A 20,088-nucleotide genomic window follows, 5' to 3' on the forward strand; every position below is an offset into this window, starting at 1 on the left:
GAGCCAATGGCACGACCGAGGACCAGCTGACGGTGCTGGAACCCGGTTACTAAGCTGTAGGTGCCCGCGCTTAAAAGCACTACCAAGGACCGCCTGGCGTTGGCGGAACACGGATACCAAGAAGGAGGCACCTAAGCCAAAGGCTCGGCCCAGAACCAGCTGACGGTGCTGGAACCAGGTGGTGGACCCCAAGGCCCACAGGAGAGGAGAGAACAGCTAGGCCGCGAGGCAGCCGCAGTTACCGAACCCCAACAGTCCTACAGGGGGAGCTGGGCCTACTGGCACTACAGAACCAGCCTTGACTACCAGTTCACGCAGCCCACATAGGAAGCTCCTAAACTGGAGGCACCCTGGAGTTGGCTAACTCGACCGCACCACGACGGGGCAAGCATAGGCGTCTCAGTGAAGTTGACACAACCCGGAAACAGCTGACGGTGCTGAAACCAGGCTTGGCACGAGGGAGTACCTGTGACAAGAACACTGCCGAGAACCAGCTGGCGGTGCTGGAACCCAGATGCGTTGCCTTGCCTATTAAAGATTGTCTTCCTAGAGCCCCAACTAGCGGTGTTGGAGCAAAGGGTAAGCAGGGGGAGATGAGTGTAGGCCGAAGCCTGCACTGGAGGCAGCTTTGTGTCTGTGTTGCGTTTGCAGGACACTTTGCCGGCTACACACTGGGGGAACAGCTGGCGTTGCTGAACCCCACTAACACAATGGCATGTGTTTTTCTCTGTGCAGCTAGCACTTGCGGGCAAAAACTAGCGATGTTAGAGCCCGTGTTGAAGCAGGAGGAGGAGGAGAGGAGCAGAGTGTAGGCCGAAGCCTAGTTGAACCAATTTCAAAGGAAACCTTTAACCCCCCCCTCAGGTGTTACAAAGTACAAGAGACACACCTTGTGCAGTATTAATGCTGCACAAGTGAAAGGTTGCTCTATTAATTTGTCTACTTGCACACGCTGAATGAAAGACATACACAATTTACCCCATTCTACAGTCAAACTGTAGTGGATGCGTGACTTGGTTTTTTGATGAGACGCAGCACAGGTGTCCAAAATAACGCCTTGGTGCTTGGCGCAGCTTCCGGAGCGTTGTTATTTGCTGTACAGGAGTCTGCGCTCTTGTGTTATCCCTTGGCAATGCCCTGTTAGCGCTGCCCATCTTATGACATCATTTCATGTTGGCCGGTGCGGTTAACGATGGCCATAAATCCCAGACCCACAGTGTCTTTTCATAAAGCCACACTGCGGTGCTGGGATTCGTGGCCTTGAGCAGTAAATATTTTGGCCGCTCACACACGTCCTTACACCTGCTTCAGACTGGGCGGCCTCTGCTGATCCCTTCTCGCATGCCGCGGCCATGAGGCTGCACAGTCTGAAGAAGGCGGAAGGAGATGAGTTAAGACAGGCGAAGATATGCACTGCTCGTGCCCATCAATCACACCCTCGCAGTCAAAATAATTAAGACAACGAGGAGCATTTTATTCAGGCAGGGCGGACGAACAGGCGCAAGTAGCCAACCAATGATGTCAGAAGACGGGAAGCGCTACCAAGGGGGGTGCTGCGTATCATTAGAAAGGAAAGTCACACCTCAGGGACAGTGGAATGGTCTCAAAGAGACACATTTTGTACGTGTTGAGTTCCACGTGGGCAAGGAGAAAACATCAGCCACCTTGTACAAATGCAGCAGTACTGCTGTACAAGGTGGCTGTTATACATAGAAACACCTGGGGGTGGTGGCCAGGCTCCCTTCAATTTCAGTTCATGTGCCTGCGTGGCGTTTGCAGGTCACGTTGCAAGCTGCACAGCAGGGGAACAGCTGGCGGTGCTGAACCCCACTAACACATTGGCTGGTGTTTTTCTCTGTGCAGCTAGCATTTCCGGGCAAAAACTAGCGGTGTTTGAGCCCAGGGTCAGCAGGAGGAGGAGGAGAGGAGCAAAGTGTAGGCCGAAGCCTGCACTGGTGGCAGCTTTTGGTCGGTTGTGCCAGCGTGGCTTGTGCTGGACACGATGCCGGCTACACAGCGGGGGAACAGCTGGCGGTGCTGAACCCCACTAACACATTGGCTGGTGTTTTTCTCTGTGCAGCTAGCATTTCCGGGCAAAAACTAGCGGTGTTTGAGCCCAGGGTCAGCAGGAGGAGTAGAGGAGCAGAGTGTTGGCCGAAGCCTAGTTGAACCAATTTCAAAGGTTACCTTTAACCCCCCCCTCAGGTGTTGCAAGGTACAAGAGCCACACCTTGAACAGCATTAATGATGCACAAGTCAAAGGTTGCTCTATTTAATTTTGCTCCTTGCACACGCTGAATTAAACACGTACACTATTTAGCCCATTATACTGTCAAACAGTAGTGGAGGCGTGACTACTAGTCTTTTTAAGGAGACGCAGCACAGGTGTACAAATTTACACCTAGGTGCTGTGCGCAGATTCCTTACCGTTGTTATTTGCAGTACAGGAAACTGCGCTCTTGTGTTATCCCTTGGCAATACCCTGTTAGTGCAGGCCGTCTCATGACCTCATTTCATGTTGGCCGGTGCGGTTAACGATGGCCATAAATCCCAGACCCACAGTGGCTTTTCCTAAAGTCACACTGCGGTGCTGGGATTCGTGGCCTTGTGCAGTAAATATGTTCGCCGCTCACACATGTCCTTACACCTGCTTCAGACTGGGCGGCCTCAGCTGATCCCTTATCGCATGCCGCGGCCATGAGGCCGCACAGTCAGAAGAAGGCGGAAGGAGGGGAGTGAAAACAGGGGAACATATGCACTGCTCGTGCCCATCAATCACACCCTCGCAGTCAAAATATATGAGACAACGGGGGGCGTTGTGTCGGGCAGGGGGGACGCACAGGCACAGCCAGCCAACCAATGATGTCAGGAGACGGGCAGCGCTAACAATGGGGGTGCTGCGTGTCATTAAAAAGGAAAGTCACACCTCAGGGACATTGTAATGGTCTGTAATGAGACACATTTTGTACTTGTTGAGTTCCACGTGTGCAAGGAGAAAAAGTCAGCCACCTTGTACAAATGCAGCAGTACTGCTGTACAAGGTGGCTGTTATACATAGAAACACCTGGGGGTGGGGGCCAGGCTCCCTTCAATTTCAGTTCATGTGCCTGCGTGGCGTTTGCAGGTCACGTTGCAAGCTGCACAGCAGGGGAACAGCTGGCGGTGCTGAACCCCACTAACACATTGGCTGGTGTTTTTCTCTGTGCAGCTAGCATTTCCGGGCAAAAACTAGCGGTGTTTGAGCCCAGGGTCAGCAGGAGGAGGAGGAGAGGAGCAAAGTGTAGGCCGAAGCCTGCACTGGTGGCAGCTTTTGGTCGGTTGTGCCAGCGTGGCTTGTGCTGGACACGATGCCGGCTACACAGCGGGGGAACAGCTGGCGGTGCTGAACCCCACTAACACATTGGCTGGTGTTTTTCTCTGTGCAGCTAGCATTTCCGGGCAAAAACTAGCGGTGTTTGAGCCCAGGGTCAGCAGGAGGAGTAGAGGAGCAGAGTGTTGGCCGAAGCCTAGTTGAACCAATTTCAAAGGTTACCTTTAACCCCCCCCTCAGGTGTTGCAAGGTACAAGAGCCACACCTTGAACAGCATTAATGATGCACAAGTCAAAGGTTGCTCTATTTAATTTTGCTCCTTGCACACGCTGAATTAAACACGTACACTATTTAGCCCATTATACTGTCAAACAGTAGTGGAGGCGTGACTACTAGTCTTTTTAAGGAGACGCAGCACAGGTGTACAAATTTACACCTAGGTGCTGTGCGCAGATTCCTTACCGTTGTTATTTGCAGTACAGGAAACTGCGCTCTTGTGTTATCCCTTGGCAATACCCTGTTAGTGCAGGCCGTCTCATGACCTCATTTCATGTTGGCCGGTGCGGTTAACGATGGCCATAAATCCCAGACCCACAGTGGCTTTTCCTAAAGTCACACTGCGGTGCTGGGATTCGTGGCCTTGTGCAGTAAATATGTTCGCCGCTCACACATGTCCTTACACCTGCTTCAGACTGGGCGGCCTCAGCTGATCCCTTATCGCATGCCGCGGCCATGAGGCCGCACAGTCAGAAGAAGGCGGAAGGAGGGGAGTGAAAACAGGGGAACATATGCACTGCTCGTGCCCATCAATCACACCCTCGCAGTCAAAATATATGAGACAACGGGGGGCGTTGTGTCGGGCAGGGGGGACGCACAGGCACAGCCAGCCAACCAATGATGTCAGGAGACGGGCAGCGCTAACAATGGGGGTGCTGCGTGTCATTAAAAAGGAAAGTCACACCTCAGGGACATTGTAATGGTCTGTAATGAGACACATTTTGTACTTGTTGAGTTCCACGTGTGCAAGGAGAAAAAGTCAGCCACCTTGTACAAATGCAGCAGTACTGCTGTACAAGGTGGCTGTTATACATAGAAACACCTGGGGGTGGGGGCCAGGCTCCCTTCAATTTCAGTTCATGTGCCTGCGTGGCGTTTGCAGGTCACGTTGCAAGCTGCACAGCAGGGGAACAGCTGGCGGTGCTGAACCCCACTAACACATTGGCTGGTGTTTTTCTCTGTGCAGCTAGCATTTCCGGGCAAAAACTAGCGGTGTTTGAGCCCAGGGTCAGCAGGAGGAGGAGGAGAGGAGCAAAGTGTAGGCCGAAGCCTGCACTGGTGGCAGCTTTTGGTCGGTTGTGCCAGCGTGGCTTGTGCTAGACACGATGCCGGCTACACAGCGGGGGAACAGCTGGCGGTGCTGAACCCCACTAACACATTGGCTGGTGTTTTTCTCTGTGCAGCTAGCATTTCCGGGCAAAAACTAGCGTTGTTAGAGCCCAGGGTCAGCAGGAGGAGGAGAGGAGCAAAGTGTAGGCCGAAGCCTGCACTGGTGGCAGCTTTTGTTCTGTTGTGCCAGCGTGGCTTGTGCTGGACACGTTGCCGACTACACAGCAGGGGAACAGCTGGCGTTGCTGAACCCCACTAACACATTGGCTGGTGTTTTTCTCTGTGCAGCTAGCATTTCCGGGCAAAAACTAGCGGTGTTTGAGCCCAGGGTCAGCAGGAGGAGTAGAGGAGCAGAGTGTTGGCCGAAGCCTAGTTGAACCAATTTCAAAGGTTACCTTTAACCCCCCCCTCAGGTGTTGCAAGGTACAAGAGCCACACCTTGAACAGCATTAATGATGCACAAGTCAAAGGTTGCTCTATTTAATTTTGCTCCTTGCACACGCTGAATTAAACACGTACACTATTTAGCCCATTATACTGTCAAACAGTAGTGGAGGCGTGACTACTAGTCTTTTTAAGGAGACGCAGCACAGGTGTACAAATTTACACCTAGGTGCTGTGCGCAGATTCCTTACCGTTGTTATTTGCAGTACAGGAAACTGCGCTCTTGTGTTATCCCTTGGCAATACCCTGTTAGTGCAGGCCGTCTCATGACCTCATTTCATGTTGGCCGGTGCGGTTAACGATGGCCATAAATCCCAGACCCACAGTGGCTTTTCCTAAAGTCACACTGCGGTGCTGGGATTCGTGGCCTTGTGCAGTAAATATGTTCGCCGCTCACACATGTCCTTACACCTGCTTCAGACTGGGCGGCCTCAGCTGATCCCTTATCGCATGCCGCGGCCATGAGGCCGCACAGTCAGAAGAAGGCGGAAGGAGGGGAGTGAAAACAGGGGAACATATGCACTGCTCGTGCCCATCAATCACACCCTCGCAGTCAAAATATATGAGACAACGGGGGGCGTTGTGTCGGGCAGGGGGGACGCACAGGCACAGCCAGCCAACCAATGATGTCAGGAGATGGGCAGCGCTAACAATGGGGGTGCTGCGTGTCATTAAAAAGGAAAGTCACACCTCAGGGACATTGTAATGGTCTGTAATGAGACACATTTTGTACTTGTTGAGTTCCACGTGTGCAAGGAGAAAAAGTCAGCCACCTTGTACAAATGCAGCAGTACTGCTGTACAAGGTGGCTGTTATACATAGAAACACCTGGGGGTGGGGGCCAGGCTCCCTTCAATTTCAGTTCATGTGCCTGCGTGGCGTTTGCAGGTCACGTTGCAAGCTGCACAGCAGGGGAACAGCTGGCGGTGCTGAACCCCACTAACACATTGGCTGGTGTTTTTCTCTGTGCAGCTAGCATTTCCGGGCAAAAACTAGCGGTGTTTGAGCCCAGGGTCAGCAGGAGGAGGAGGAGAGGAGCAAAGTGTAGGCCGAAGCCTGCACTGGTGGCAGCTTTTGGTCGGTTGTGCCAGCGTGGCTTGTGCTGGACACGATGCCGGCTACACAGCGGGGGAACAGCTGGCGGTGCTGAACCCCACTAACACATTGGCTGGTGTTTTTCTCTGTGCAGCTAGCATTTCTGGGCAAAAACTAGCGTTGTTAGAGCCCAGGGTCAGCAGGAGGAGGAGAGGAGCAGAGTGTAGGCCGAAGCCTAGTTGAACCAATTTCAAAGGTTACCTTTAACCCCCCCTCAGGTGTTACAAAGTACAAGAGCCACTCCTTCTGCAGCATTAATGCTGCACAAGTAAAAGGTTGCTCTATTAATTTTTCTACTTGCACAAGCTGAATGCAACACGTAGACTATTTAGCCCATTATACTGTTAATCAGTAGTGGAGGCGTGACTTGTCTTTTTAAAGAAAAGCAGCACAGGTGTGGAAAACAACACCTTTTTGCATGGGCGCAGCTTCCTGAGCGTTGTTAGCTGCTGTACAGGAGTCTGCGCTCTTGTGATCCTTTGGCCATGCGCTGTGAGCGCTTCCTGTCTTATGACCTCATTTCATGTTGGCCGTTGCGGTTAGCGATGGACATGAATCCCAGACCCACAGTGTGTTTTTAAAAAATCACACTGCGGTGCTGGGATTCGTGCCCTGGTGCACTAAATATGTTTGCCGCTCACACATGTCCTTACACCTGCTTCAGACTGGGCGGCCTCATCTAATCCCTTATCGCCTGCCGCGGCCATGAGGACACCCAGTCTGAAGAAGGCGGAAGGAGATGAGTGAACACAGGCAAACATATGCACTGCACATGCCCATCAATCACACCCTCGCTGTCCAAAAAAATAAGACACCGAGGGGCGTTGTTTCGAGCAGGGGAGATGCACAGGCGCAGCCAGCTAACCAATGATGTCAAAAGACGGGCAGCGCTAACAAGGGTGGTGCTGCGTGTCATTACAAAGGAAAGTCACACCTCAGGGACATTGTAATGGTCTCTAATGAGACACATTTTGTACGTGTTGAGTTCCACGTGGGCAAGGAGAAAAAGTCAGCCACCTTGTACAAATGCAGCAGTACTGCTGTACAAGGTGGCTGATATACATAGAAACACCTGTGGGTGGGGGGCAGGCTCCCTTCAATTTCAGTTCATGTGCCTGCGTGGCGTTTGCAGGTCACGTTGCAAGCTACACAGCAGGGGAACAGCTGGCGTTGCTGAACCCCACTGACACATTGACTGGTGTTTTTCTCTGTGCAGCTAGCATGTCCGGGCAGAAACTGGCGTTGTTTGAGCCCAGGGTCAGCAGGAGGAGGAGAGGAGCAAAGTGTAGGCCGATGCCTGCACTGGTGGCAGCTTTTGTTCTGTTGTGCCAGCGTGGCTTGTGCTGGACACGTTGCCGACTACACAGCAGGGGAACAGCTGGCGGTGCTGAACCCCACTAACACATTGGCTGGTGTTTTTCTCTGTGCAACTAGCATTTCCGGGCAAAAACTAGCGGTGTTTGAGCCCAGGGTCAGCAGGAGGAGTAGAGGAGCAGAGTGTAGGCCGAAGCCTAGTTGAACCAATTTCAAAGGTTACCTTTAACCCCCCTCAGGTGTTGCAAGGTACAAGAGCCACACCTTGTGCAGCATTAATGCTGCACAAGTAAAAGGTTGCTCTATTAGTTTTGCTCCTTGCACACGCTGACTAAAACACGTACACTATTTAGCCCATTATACTGTCAAACAGTTGTGGAGGCGTGACTTGTCTTTTTAACGAGACGCAGCACAGGTGTCAAAATTTGCACCTAGGTACTGGGCGCAGATTCCTGAGCGTTGTTATTTGCTGTACAGGAGTCTGCGCTATTGTGATCCCTTGGCCATGCGCTGTGAGCGCTTCCTGTCTTCTGACCTCATTTCATGTCGGCCGTTGCGGTTAGCGATGGACATGAATCCCAGACCCACAGTGTGTTTTCAAAAAATCACACTGCGTGGCTGGGATTCGTGGCCTTGTGCAGTAAATAGGTTTGCCGCTTACACATGTCCTTACACCTGCTCCAGACTGGGCGGCCTCAGCTGATCCCTTATCGCCTACCACGGCCAGGAGGCCACACAGTCTGAAGAAGGCGGAAGGAGATGAGTTAAGACAGGCGAACATATGCACTGCTCGTGCCCATAAACCACACCCTCGCTGACAAAATAAATATGACAACGAGGGGCGTTGTTTCTAGCAGGGCGGATGCACAGGCGCAGCCAGCTAACCATGATGACAAAAGACGGGAAACGCTACCAAGGGGGGTGCTGCGTATCATTACAAAGGAAAGTCACACCTCAGGGACAGTGGAATGGTCTCAATGAGACACATTTTGTACGTGTTGAGTTCCACGTGGGCAAGGAGAAAAAGTCAGCCACCTTGTACAAATGCAGCAGTACTGCTGTACTAGGTGGCTGTTACACATAGAAACACCTGGGGGGGTGGGGCCAGGTTCCCTTTTAATTTCAGTTCCTGTGCCTGGATGGCGTTTGCAGGTCACGTTGCCGGCTACACAGCAGGGGAACAGCTGGCGTTGCTGAACCCCACTAACACATTGGCTGGTGTTTTTCTCTGTGCAGCTAGCACTTCCGGGCAAAAACTAGCGGTGTTTGAGCCCAGGGTCAGCAGGAGGAGGAGAGGAGCAGAGTGTAGGCCGAAGCCTGCACTGGTGGCAGCTTTTGTTCTGTTGTGCCAGCGTGGCTTGTGCTGGACACGTTGCCGACTACACAGCAGGGGAACAGCTGGCGGTGCTGAACCCCACTGACACATCACCTAGTGTTTTTTCTGTGTAGACAACACTTCCAGGTGGCAACTGACAGTGTTGAAACCCAGGGAATCAAAGAGGAGCAGAGTGTAGGCCGAAGCCTGCAGTGGAGCAAGTTGAAAGGGAACCTTTAACCCCCCTTCCCAGGCATTTGTTGCTGAAAGAGCCATCTTGTACAGCAGTAATACTGCACATGGAAAATGGTGGCTCCGAAAATTATGCTCCTTGCAAACGCTGAAGTACACACTCATATAATGTGTCCCCTCACACCGTCAAACCATCCCGGAAGTGGGACTTTCCTTTGTAATGTGACACAGCACAGCCGTCATTCCAACCCCCTTGGTGCCGGGCGCCACCTCCTCAACGTTGTTTGGTTCTGTCACGGAGCCCGCGCTGTAATGTTATCCCTTGGCCATGCACAGTTAGCGGTGCCCGTCTTCTGACATCATGTAGGTGTCAGGCTGGCAGTGCCTGTGCGTCCAAGCTGCCCGAGATCCAACCTTGCAGTGTCATCTAATGTAGTCCCACTGCGGGCCAGGGATCCATGGGCATGCGCAGTGCATATCATCGCCTCTCACTCACCTCCTTCCTGCTTCTTCAGACTGTGCGGCGTCACGGCCGTGGCATGCTATTAGGGATCAGCTGACGCCGCCTAGTCTGAAGAAGCGTGAAGAAGGGGAGTGAGAGGCTAGTATATGCACTGCGCATGGCCATGGATACCAGGCCCACTGTGGGATCACATTAGACGACACTGCGAGGTGTGATTTCGGGCAGCGTGGACGCACAGGCGCAGCCAGGACGACAACAAATGATGTCAGAGGACGGGCAGCGCAAACTGTGCATGGCCAAGGGATAACATAACAGCGCAGGGTCCATGACGGAATCAAACAACGCTAAGGATGCAGCGCACGGTGCCAAGGGGGTAGCAATGACGGCTGTGCTGCGTCACATTACAAAGGAAAGTCCCACCTCCGGGACGGTTGGACGGTGTGAGGGGACACATTACATGAGTGTGTAGTTCAGCGTTTGCAAGGAGCATAATTTCAAGAGCGACCTTTCCCTTGTGCAGTATTAGTGCTGCACATGGTGGCTCTTTCAGTAACAAACGCCTGGGGGGGGGGGGACAGGTCCCCTTACATTTTAGTTGTGCCAGCGTGGCGGTCGCATGACACGTTGCCGGATACACAGCTGGGGATCAGCTGACGTTACTGAACCCCAATAACAGAGGAGCGACTGTTGACTGTGCACACAGCACTTCCAGGCACCAACTGGCGGTGTTAGAGCCCAGGGACAGCAGGAGGAGCAGATTGGAGGTATTGCCGCACACACAGCTGGGGATCAGCTGACGTTACTGAACCCCAATAACAGAGGAGCGACTGTTGACTGTGCACACAGCACTTCCAGGCACCAACTGGCGGTGTTAGAGCCCAGGGACAGCAGGAGGAGCAGATTGGAGGTATTGCCGCACACACAGCTGGGGATCAGCTGACGTTACTGAACCCCAATAACAGAGGAGCGACTGTTGACTGTGCACACAGCACTTCCAGGCACCAACTGGCGGTGTTAGAGCCCAGGGACAGCAGGAGGAGCAGAGGAACAGAGTGTAGGCCGAAGCCTGATTGGAGCAAGTTGAAAGGAAACCTTTAACCCCCCCCCCCAAGACGTTTGTAGCTGAAAGAGCCATGTTGTGCAGCACTAAGGATGCAAAAGGAAAAGGTTGCTCTTTTAATTATGCTCCTTGCAAACACCGAAGTAAACACTAAAAATGTGTCCCTTTATACCGTTAAACCGTTCCGGAGGTGCGAATTTCTTTCATAATGGGACACAGCACAGCTGTCATTCCTATCCCCTTGATGCCGTGCGCTGCCTCCTCAGCGTTGTTTTAAGCTGTCACGGAGCCTGCGCTGTTCTGTTAGCCCTTGGCCATGCCCAATTAGCGCTGCCTGTCTTCTGACATAATTTGGTGTCAGGCTGTCAGTGCCTGTGCGTCCACGCTGCTCCAGATCCCACCTCGCAGTCTCATCTAACGTAATCCCACTGCGGGCCTTGGAACCATGGGCATGCACAGTGCATAACCTCGACTCTCACTCCCCTCCTTCCCTCTTCTTCAGACTGTGCGGTGTCACGGCCGTGGCATGCTAGGGATCAGCTGACGGCGCACAGTCTAAAGAAGGCGGAGGGAAATGAGCGAGAGCCCGAGGGGAAGATATGCACTGCGCATGCCCATGGATCCCAGGCCCGCAGTGTGACTCAATCAGAAGACACTGCGAGGCGGGATCTCGGGCACCGCGGCCGCACAGGCGCAGCCAGCCTGACACCAAATTATGTCAGAAGACAGGCAGCGCAAATAGGGCATGCCCAAGGGATAACAGAACAGCGCAGGCTCCGTGACAGCTTAAAACAACGCTGAGGAGGCAGCGCATGGCACCAAGGGGGTAGGAATGACGGCTGTGCTGCGTCACATTACGAAGGAAAGTCCCAGCTCCGGGACGGTATAACGGTATCAGTGAACACATTTTATAAGTGTTAAGTTCTGCGTGTGCAAAGAGCTAAAAAAAAAGAGCTACCTTTTCCTTGTGCAGCATTACTGCTGCACAAGATGGCTCTTTCAGTAACAAACGACGGGGGGGGGGGGACAGGTTCCCTTACATTTAGGTTGTTGTGCCAGCGTGGCGGTCGCAGGACACATTGCCGGCTACACAGCTGGGGATCAGCTGACGTTACTGAAACCCAATAACACTGGGTCGTATGTTTTTACTGTGCAGCCTGCACTTCTGAGCCGCAACTGGCGGTGTTGGAGCCCAGGAATAGCAGTTCAGGTGGTAGAAAGATGAACACAGCAGGAGACCTGGATGACACCCAATTACTTAATCAGGCAGAGGAGTGGCAAATTCCTGCGAGATCCAGGCCTGGTTCATTTTCAGGAAAGTAAGCCGGTCAACGTTATCGGAGGATAGTCGCATGCGACGGTCTGTTAGTACACCACCTGCGGCACTAAAGACACGTTCCGATAAGACACTAGCCGCAGGGCAAGCCAGCACCTCCAATGCATACTGGCTTAGCTCTGGCCATGTATCCAGCTTAGAGACCCAAAACTTGAACGGGGAAGAGCCGTCTGGGAGTACAGTAAGAGGGCAAGCCATGTAGTCTGTCACCATCTGACGGAACCGTTGCCTCCTGCTGACTGGAGCCGCCGGTGATGGTGTAGACATTTGGGGCGGGCACACAAAAGTGTGCCAGAGTTGTGCCATACTGGGCTTGCCTTGGGCAGAGGCACTGCTTCTGCTCCCTCTTTGGGCAGAGCCTCCCCCACTGCCTCGACGCACTGAGCTGCTTTGTAAAGCACTAGCAGCACTCCTCTCAGTTGGACAGGAGAAGATGATGGAATTCACCAGTGTGTCGTGGTACTCCCGCAATTTACGCTCCCGGGTCAACGCAGGGATGAGGTTTTGGATGTTGTCCCGGTAGCGAGGATCGAGGAGGGTGAACACCCAATAATCAGGCATGTTGAGAATGTGGTCGATGCGGCGGTCGTTTCTCAGGCACTGCAGCATGAAATCCACCATGTGCTGCAGAGTGCCAACTGGCCCAGAAACGCTGTCCCCTGCTTGAGACATGATCTCTGCCCGCTCGTCATCACCCCACCCTCGCTGTACACACTGACCACTGGACAATTGTGTCGCTCCCTCCTCTGGACGGAGCTCTTCCTCCTCCATTGACTCCTCCTCATCCTCCTCACAAATTGGCCCCTGCGTACCACTTTGTGAGGAACCACGTGGCGCTGACTCTCCAGAAGCTGATGGAAAAGGTGACTCCTCATCCTCCACCTCTTCCACCACATCATCCCTTAACCCTTGCAAAGTTTGCTGAAGCAGGCAGATAAGGGGGACAGTCATGCTGACTAGTGCATCATCTGCACTTGCCATCCGCGTGGAATAATCAAAAGGACGCAAAACCTGGCAGACGTCCTTCATAGTGGCCCACTCTGTGGTTGTGAAGTCTGATCGGCGCTGACTGCGACTTCTTTGCGCCTGATGCAGCTGGTACTCCATAACTGCTTGCTGCTGCTCACACAACCGCTCCAACATATGTAACGTGGAATTCCACTGGGTAGGTAGGTCACATATGATGCGGTGTTCCGGAAGGCGGAATCGGCGCTGCAGAGCAGCAATGCGGGATCTGGCCAAGCTGGAACGCCGCAAGTGAGCACACTCTAGGCGGACCTTGTGCAGCAGGGCATCAAGATCCGGATAGTCCCTCAGAAAACTCTGCACAACCAAATTGAGCACATGTGCCAGACATGGGATGTGAGTGAGGTTGCCAAGGGCCAAAGCTGCCACCAGATTTCGGCCATTGTCACACACTACCATGCCTGGCTGGAGATTCGCTGGCAGTAACCACACATCGCTCTCCTGCTTTATGGCATTCCAGAGCTCCTGCGCTGTGTGGCTTCGATGCCCCAATGAAACTAGTTTCAAGACGGCCTGCTGACGTTTGGCCACGGCTGTGCTCATGTCGGTCATAGGTAAACGTTCACGGGTCCATGTGGGGGTGGACTGTGACGGATCCTGCAGAGAGGAATCAGAGGAACTGGTGTAAGAGGAGGAGTCGATGCGTACAGACTGGATTCCTGCAATCCTTGGAGTGGGCAGGACACGTCCTGCGCCACTCGCACGATCTGTACCTGGCTCAACAACATTAACCCAATGGGCAGTGAGGGAAACATATCGCCCCTGTCCATGCTGACTGGTCCACGCATCGGTGGTGAGGTGGACCTTGCTACTGACAGCGTTCAGTAGCGCATGTTTTATGTTTGCCTCAACATGCCTGTGCAGGGCAGGGACAGCCTGCCTGCTGAAGTAAAAGCGGCTGGGCACCTTGTACTGTGGGACTGCCAATGCCATCAAGTCACGGAAGCTGTCAGTCTCCACCAGCCTGAACGAGAGCATTTCCAGGGACAACAGTTTGGCAATGCCTGCATTCAGAGCCTGTGCTCGGGGGTGGTTGGCCGAGAATGCCCGCCTTTTCTCCCATGCCTGTACTACCGATGGCTGTAGAGTAGACTGGGAGTGTGAGGATGACTGGGAAGGTGGTGCTGTGGGTGGAATTACACAAGGTCTCTGGGAGGAAGCCAAACCAGCTGTGCGTGAGCTGGAGGAAGAGGCAACACGAGCTGAAGAGGTGGTAGCTGCCGCTGTTGGTTGGCCTACATCTTCAGTGTGTTTCTGTAACTCCACCGCGTGCCTGGTCCGCACATGTTTCCACATATTTGTGGTATTGAGGTTGCTGACATTTTTCCCTCTTTTTACTTTATGATGACACAGCTTGCATTTGACAAAACAAATGTCATCTGCAACTGTGTCAAAAAAGGACCAGGCACTGCAAGTCTTGGGAGCGCCCTTTTTGGCTTTGGAAAGAGACAGGCTCCTAACAGGTGCCAAAGTGGAGGCTACAGGCTCCGCAGTCTTCCCCCTCCCTCTCCCTCTTTGGCCCGTAAGAGGAAGCTCTTCCTCTGAGCTGCTCCCACCACCTTCCTGTTCCTCACGCCACGATGGGTCAAGGACCTCATCATCTCCACTACCCTCTGCCACCAACTGCTCCTCCTGGGTAGTCTCAGCAGCACAGTACGCACGAGAAAGCGGCACCTGAGTTTCATCATCAGATGCGTACTGCGCTTTGGTCACCGGAGGCACTGGCCCACCTGCCTCTTCAGAGTCAGAGAGAAAAAGGTGTTGGGCATCACTGCACACTGCCTCTTCTTCCATTTCTCCAATGCTGCTTGGCTGGCCCCCTGTTTCCAAGCCAAGAGATTCAGAGAACAGAAGTAGAGACGGCTCCTGTCCTGGGCTCTCTGACTGCCTGGCCAATTTGGCAGGTGGTGAAGAGACAGATGGCTGCTCTCCAGTGCTCTGTGCCTGAGAGGATGTGGCACTAACTGAAGTCGATGCCGAGGCGTTAGCTGCCATCCACCCGACAACGGCTTCAATTTGGTCTTCACGCAGCAGCGGTGCACGGCGCTCTCCGACAAAGCTGCGCATGAAGGACTGTTCCCTGCTGAAACTGAGTGACGACGAGTCACCGGCGCCCGCAGCAGGCACAGAATCACCACGTCCTCTCCCTGCTCCTCTCCCTGCTCCGCGCCCACGCCCACGTGCCTTACTCCCTGCCCTCTTCATCTTGGTTGACAGATAAAGATAAGCAGAAAAGTACTAAGGCCTTAGTGTGCTTATTCCTGTAATGCTCCTCCTAACAGGTGTAAGAAACACTAATGTTGTAAATTGTGGACTAAACTTTATTATTTTTCAAATGTGGCCTACACAAGTGTTAAGTTGTGTTTGGTGAACTTAACCTTTTTTTTGGTGCAGATCGGGCTACAGAGCTAGTTTAAATCACACGGAGACCGTGCAGACAGCCGTAAACGGCGCTGCAAGGCCAAAAAACCCTCCTCTAGGTTATCCTATATAGTGTTTTTCCACTATTTAGCTGGATACAAGTGGAAAGACACTAATAGGAATTTTTTTTTTCAAATTTTAAACTGGCTGCACTATTTGAAAAAAAGGAAATTGTTTTTCAAGGTATGAGGCAGTAACGCACCCTGAGCTGAATCCAACCGGCTATGGCTGCACACAGACTACAGGGCGAGCTGCGCTCACACAGAGACCGTGCAGACAGCCGTAAACGGCGCTGCAAGGCCCCAAAAAAACCCTCTAGGTTATCCTATGTAGTGTTTTTCCACAATTGAGCTGGAGACTGGTGGAAAGACACTAATAGGAATTTTTTTTTTTTCAAATTTTAAACAGGCTGCACTATTTCAAAAAAAGGAAAATTTTTCTCAAGGTATGAGCCAGTAACGAACCCTGAGCTGAATCCAACCGGCTATGGCTGCACACAGACTACAGGGCGAGCTGGGCTCACACGGAGACCGTGCAGACAGCCGTAAACGGCGCTGCAAGGCCAAAACACCCTCCTCTAGGTTATCCTATATAGTGTTTTTCCACTATTTAGCTGGATACGAGTGGAAAGACACTTATAGGATTTTTTTTTTTCAAATTTTAAACAGGCTGCACTATTTGAAAAAAAAGGAAAATTTTTCGCAAGGTATGAGCCAGTAACGAACCCTGAGCTGAATCCAACCGGCTATGGCTGCACACAGACTACAGGGCGAGCTGGGCTCACACGGAGACCGTGCAGACAGCCGTAAACGGCGCTGCAAGGCCAAAAAACCCTCCTCTAGGTTATCCTATATAGTGTTTTTCCACTATTTAGCTGGATACGAGTGGAAAGACACTAATAGGAATTTTTTTTTTCAAATTTTAAACTGGCTGCACTATTTGAAAAAAAGGAAATTGTTTTTCAAGGTATGAGGCAGTAACGCACCCTGAGCTGAATCCAACCGGCTATGGCTGCACACAGACTACAGGGCGAGCTGCGCTCACACAGAGACCGTGCAGACAGCCGTAAACGGCGCTGCAAGGCCCCAAAAAAACCCTCTAGGTTATCCTATGTAGTGTTTTTCCACAATTGAGCTGGAGACTGGTGGAAAGACACTAATAGGAATTTTTTTTTTTTCAAATTTTAAACAGGCTGCACTATTTCAAAAAAAGGAAAATTTTTCTCAAGGTATGAGCCAGTAACGAACCCTGAGCTGAATCCAACCGGCTATGGCTGCACACAGACTACAGGGCGAGCTGGGCTCACACGGAGACCGTGCAGACAGCCGTAAACGGCGCTGCAAGGCCAAAAAACCCTCCTCTAGGTTATCCTATATAGTGTTTTTCCACTATTTAGCTGGATACGAGTGGAAAGACACTAATAGGAATTTTTTTTTTCAAATTTTAAACTGGCTGCACTATTTGAAAAAAAGGAAATTGTTTTTCAAGGTATGAGGCAGTAACGCACCCTGAGCTGAATCCAACCGGCTATGGCTGCACACAGACTACAGGGCGAGCTGGGCTCACACGGAGACCGTGCAGACAGCCGTAAACGGCGCTGCAAGGCCCAAAAACCCCCCTCTAGGTTATCCTATGTAGTGTTTTTCCACAATAGAGCTGGAGACTGGTGGAAAAACACTAATAGGAAATTTGAGAAAAAATGTGCAGCAGGCTGCACTAAGAGCAAAAAAGAACAACTGTGTGAGGCAGTGTGAACCCCCCCTGAGCTGAATACAACCGGGTATATGGCTGCACACAGACTACAGAGTGAGCTGCACACACACACACACACAGAGACCTTGCAGAACGCTGTTAAAACAGCGCTGCAAGGCAAGAGCAAGGTGAACAGTGAAGAACACACAGCGTTTTGCTAAATTAGCCTTTGGAAAGGAAAATAAAGCAATTAGCAAGCTCAACTGGCCCTCAGTTAGAACACAGCGTCCTGTCCCTAACTGAAATCACAGCAGAGTGAGCGCAAAATGGCGGCAGCGCTTTTTTATAGTGCAGAGTGACATCATTTCAGCAGCCAATCCAAGCCTTGCCAGTACTTACATGCCCACCATGCTAAACAGGATGTGCCCACACTTTCATTCATTCCTCATTGGCTGCTGCGTTCAATTTGAATTCTGGGAACTTCCGATTCCGGTATCCGATACGCGGGAAGTATCGGAATTCAGTATCGGAATTCCGATACCGCAAATATCGGCCGATACCCGATACTTGCGGTATCGGAATGCTCAACACTAGTGGTGAGCACTTTGACCCACCAAGTGCTTCACAGAAGTTTATAATGCAGAACCGTAAAAATAAAAAATCATATTTTTTCACAAAAATTATATTTTTGCCCCCAATTTTTTATTTTTCCAAGGGTAAGAGAAGAAATTGGACCTCAAAAGTTGTTGTCCAATTTGTCCTGAGTACGCTGATACCCCATATGTGGCAGTAAACCACTGTTTGGGCGCATGGGAGAGCTCGGAAGGGAAGGAGCGCAGTTTGACTTTTCAATGCAAAATTGACAGAAATTGAGATAGGACGCCATGTTGCGTTTGGAGAGCCACTGATGTGCCTAAACATTGAAACCCCCCACAAGTGACACCATTTTGGAAAGTAGACCCCCTAAGGAACTTATCTAGAGGTGTGGTGAGCACTTTGACCCACCAAGTGCTTCACAGAAGTTTATAATGCAGAACCGTAAAAATAAAAAATCATATTTTTTCACAAAAATTATATTTTTGCCCCAATTTTTTATTTTTCCAAGGGTAAGAGAAGAAATTGGACCTCAAAAGTTGTTGTCCAATTTGTCCCGAGTACGCTGATACCCCATATGTGGCAGTAAACCACTGTTTGGGCGCATGGGAGAGCTCGGAAGGGAAGGAGCGCCGTTTGACTTTTCAATGCAAAATTGACAGGAATTGAGATGGGACGCCATGTTGCGTTTGGAGAGCCACTGATGTGTCTAAACATTGAAACCCCCCACAAGTGACACCATTTTGCAAAGTAGACCCCCTAAGGAACTTATCTGGATGTGTGGTGAGCACTTTGACCCACCAAGGGCTTCATAGAAGTTTATAATGCAGAGCCATAAAAATAAAACAAAATTTTTTTCCCACAAAAATTATTTTTTAGCCCCCAGTTTTGTATTTTCCCTAGGGTAACAGGAGAAATTGGACCCCAAAAGTTGTTGTCCAATTTGTCCTGAGTACGCTGATACCCCATATGTGGGGGGGAACCACCGTTTGGGCGCATGGGAGGGTTCGGAAGGGAAGGAGCGCCATTTGGAATGCAGACTTAGATGGAATGGTCTGCAGGCGTCACATTGCGTTTGCAGAGCCCCTAATGTACCTAAACAGTAGAAACCCCCCACAAGTGACACCATTTTGGAAAGTAGACCCCCTAAGGAACTCATCTTGATGTGTTGTGAGAGCTTTGAACCCCCAAGTATTTCACTACAGTTTATAACGCAGAGCCATGCAAATAAAAAATATTTTTTTTCCACAAAAATTATATTTTAGCCCCCAGTTTTGTATTTTTCCAAGGTTAGCAGGAGAAATTGGACCCTAAATGTTGTTGTCCAATTTGTCCTGAGTACGCTGATACCCGATATGTGGGGGGGAACCACCGTTTGGGCGCATGGGAGGGCTCGGAAGGGAAGGAGCATCATTTGGAATGCAGACTTAGATGGATTGGTCTGCAGGCGTCACATTGCGTTTGCAGAGCCCCTAATGTACCTAAACAGTAGAAACCCCCCACAAGTGACCCCATATTGGAAACTAGACCCCTCAATGAACTTATCTAGATGTGTTGTGAGAACTTTGAACCCCCAAGTGTTTCACTACAGTTTATAACGCAGAGCCGTGAAAATAAAAAATCTTTTTGTTTTCCCACAAAAATTATTTTTTAGCCCCCAGTTTTGTATTTTCCCAAGGGTAACAGGAGAAATTGGTCCACAAAAGTTGTTGTCCAATTTGTCCTGAGTACGCTGATACCCCATATGTTGGGGTAAACCCCTGTTTGGGCACACAGGAGAGCTCGGAAGGGAAGGAGCACTGTTTTACTTTTTCAACGCAGAATTGGCTGGAATTGAGATCGGACGCCATGTCGTGTTTGGAGAGCCCCTGATGTGCCGAAACAGTGGAAACCCCCCAATTATAACTGAAACCCTAATCTAAACACACCCCTAACCCTAATTCCAACGGTAACCCTAACCACACCTCTAACCCTGACACACCCCTAACCCTAATCCCAACCCTATTCCCAACTGTAAATGTAATCTAAACCCTAACCCTAACTTTAGCCCCAACCCTAACTGTAGCCCCAACCCTAACCCTAACCCTAGCCCTAACCCTAGCCCTAACCCTAGCCCTAACCCTAGCCCTAACCCTAACCCTAGCCCTAACCCTAGCCCTAACCCTAGCCCTAACCCTAACCCTAGCCCTAGCCCTAACCCTAGCCCTAACCCTAGCCCTAGCCCTAACCCTAGCCCTAACCCTAGCCCTAACCCTAGCCCTAGCCCTAACCCTAGCCCTAATGGGAAAATGGAAATAAATACATTTTTTTTTATTTTTCCCTAACTAAGGGGGTGATGAAGGGGGGTTTGATTTACTTTTATAGCGAGTTTTTTAGCGGATTTTTATGATTGGCAGCCGTCACACACTGAAAGACCCTTTTTATTGCAAAAAATATTTTT

Source organism: Ranitomeya imitator, chromosome 1 (assembly GCF_032444005.1).
Source record: "Ranitomeya imitator isolate aRanImi1 chromosome 1, aRanImi1.pri, whole genome shotgun sequence".
In the NCBI taxonomy this organism is placed as follows: domain Eukaryota; kingdom Metazoa; phylum Chordata; class Amphibia; order Anura; family Dendrobatidae; genus Ranitomeya; species Ranitomeya imitator.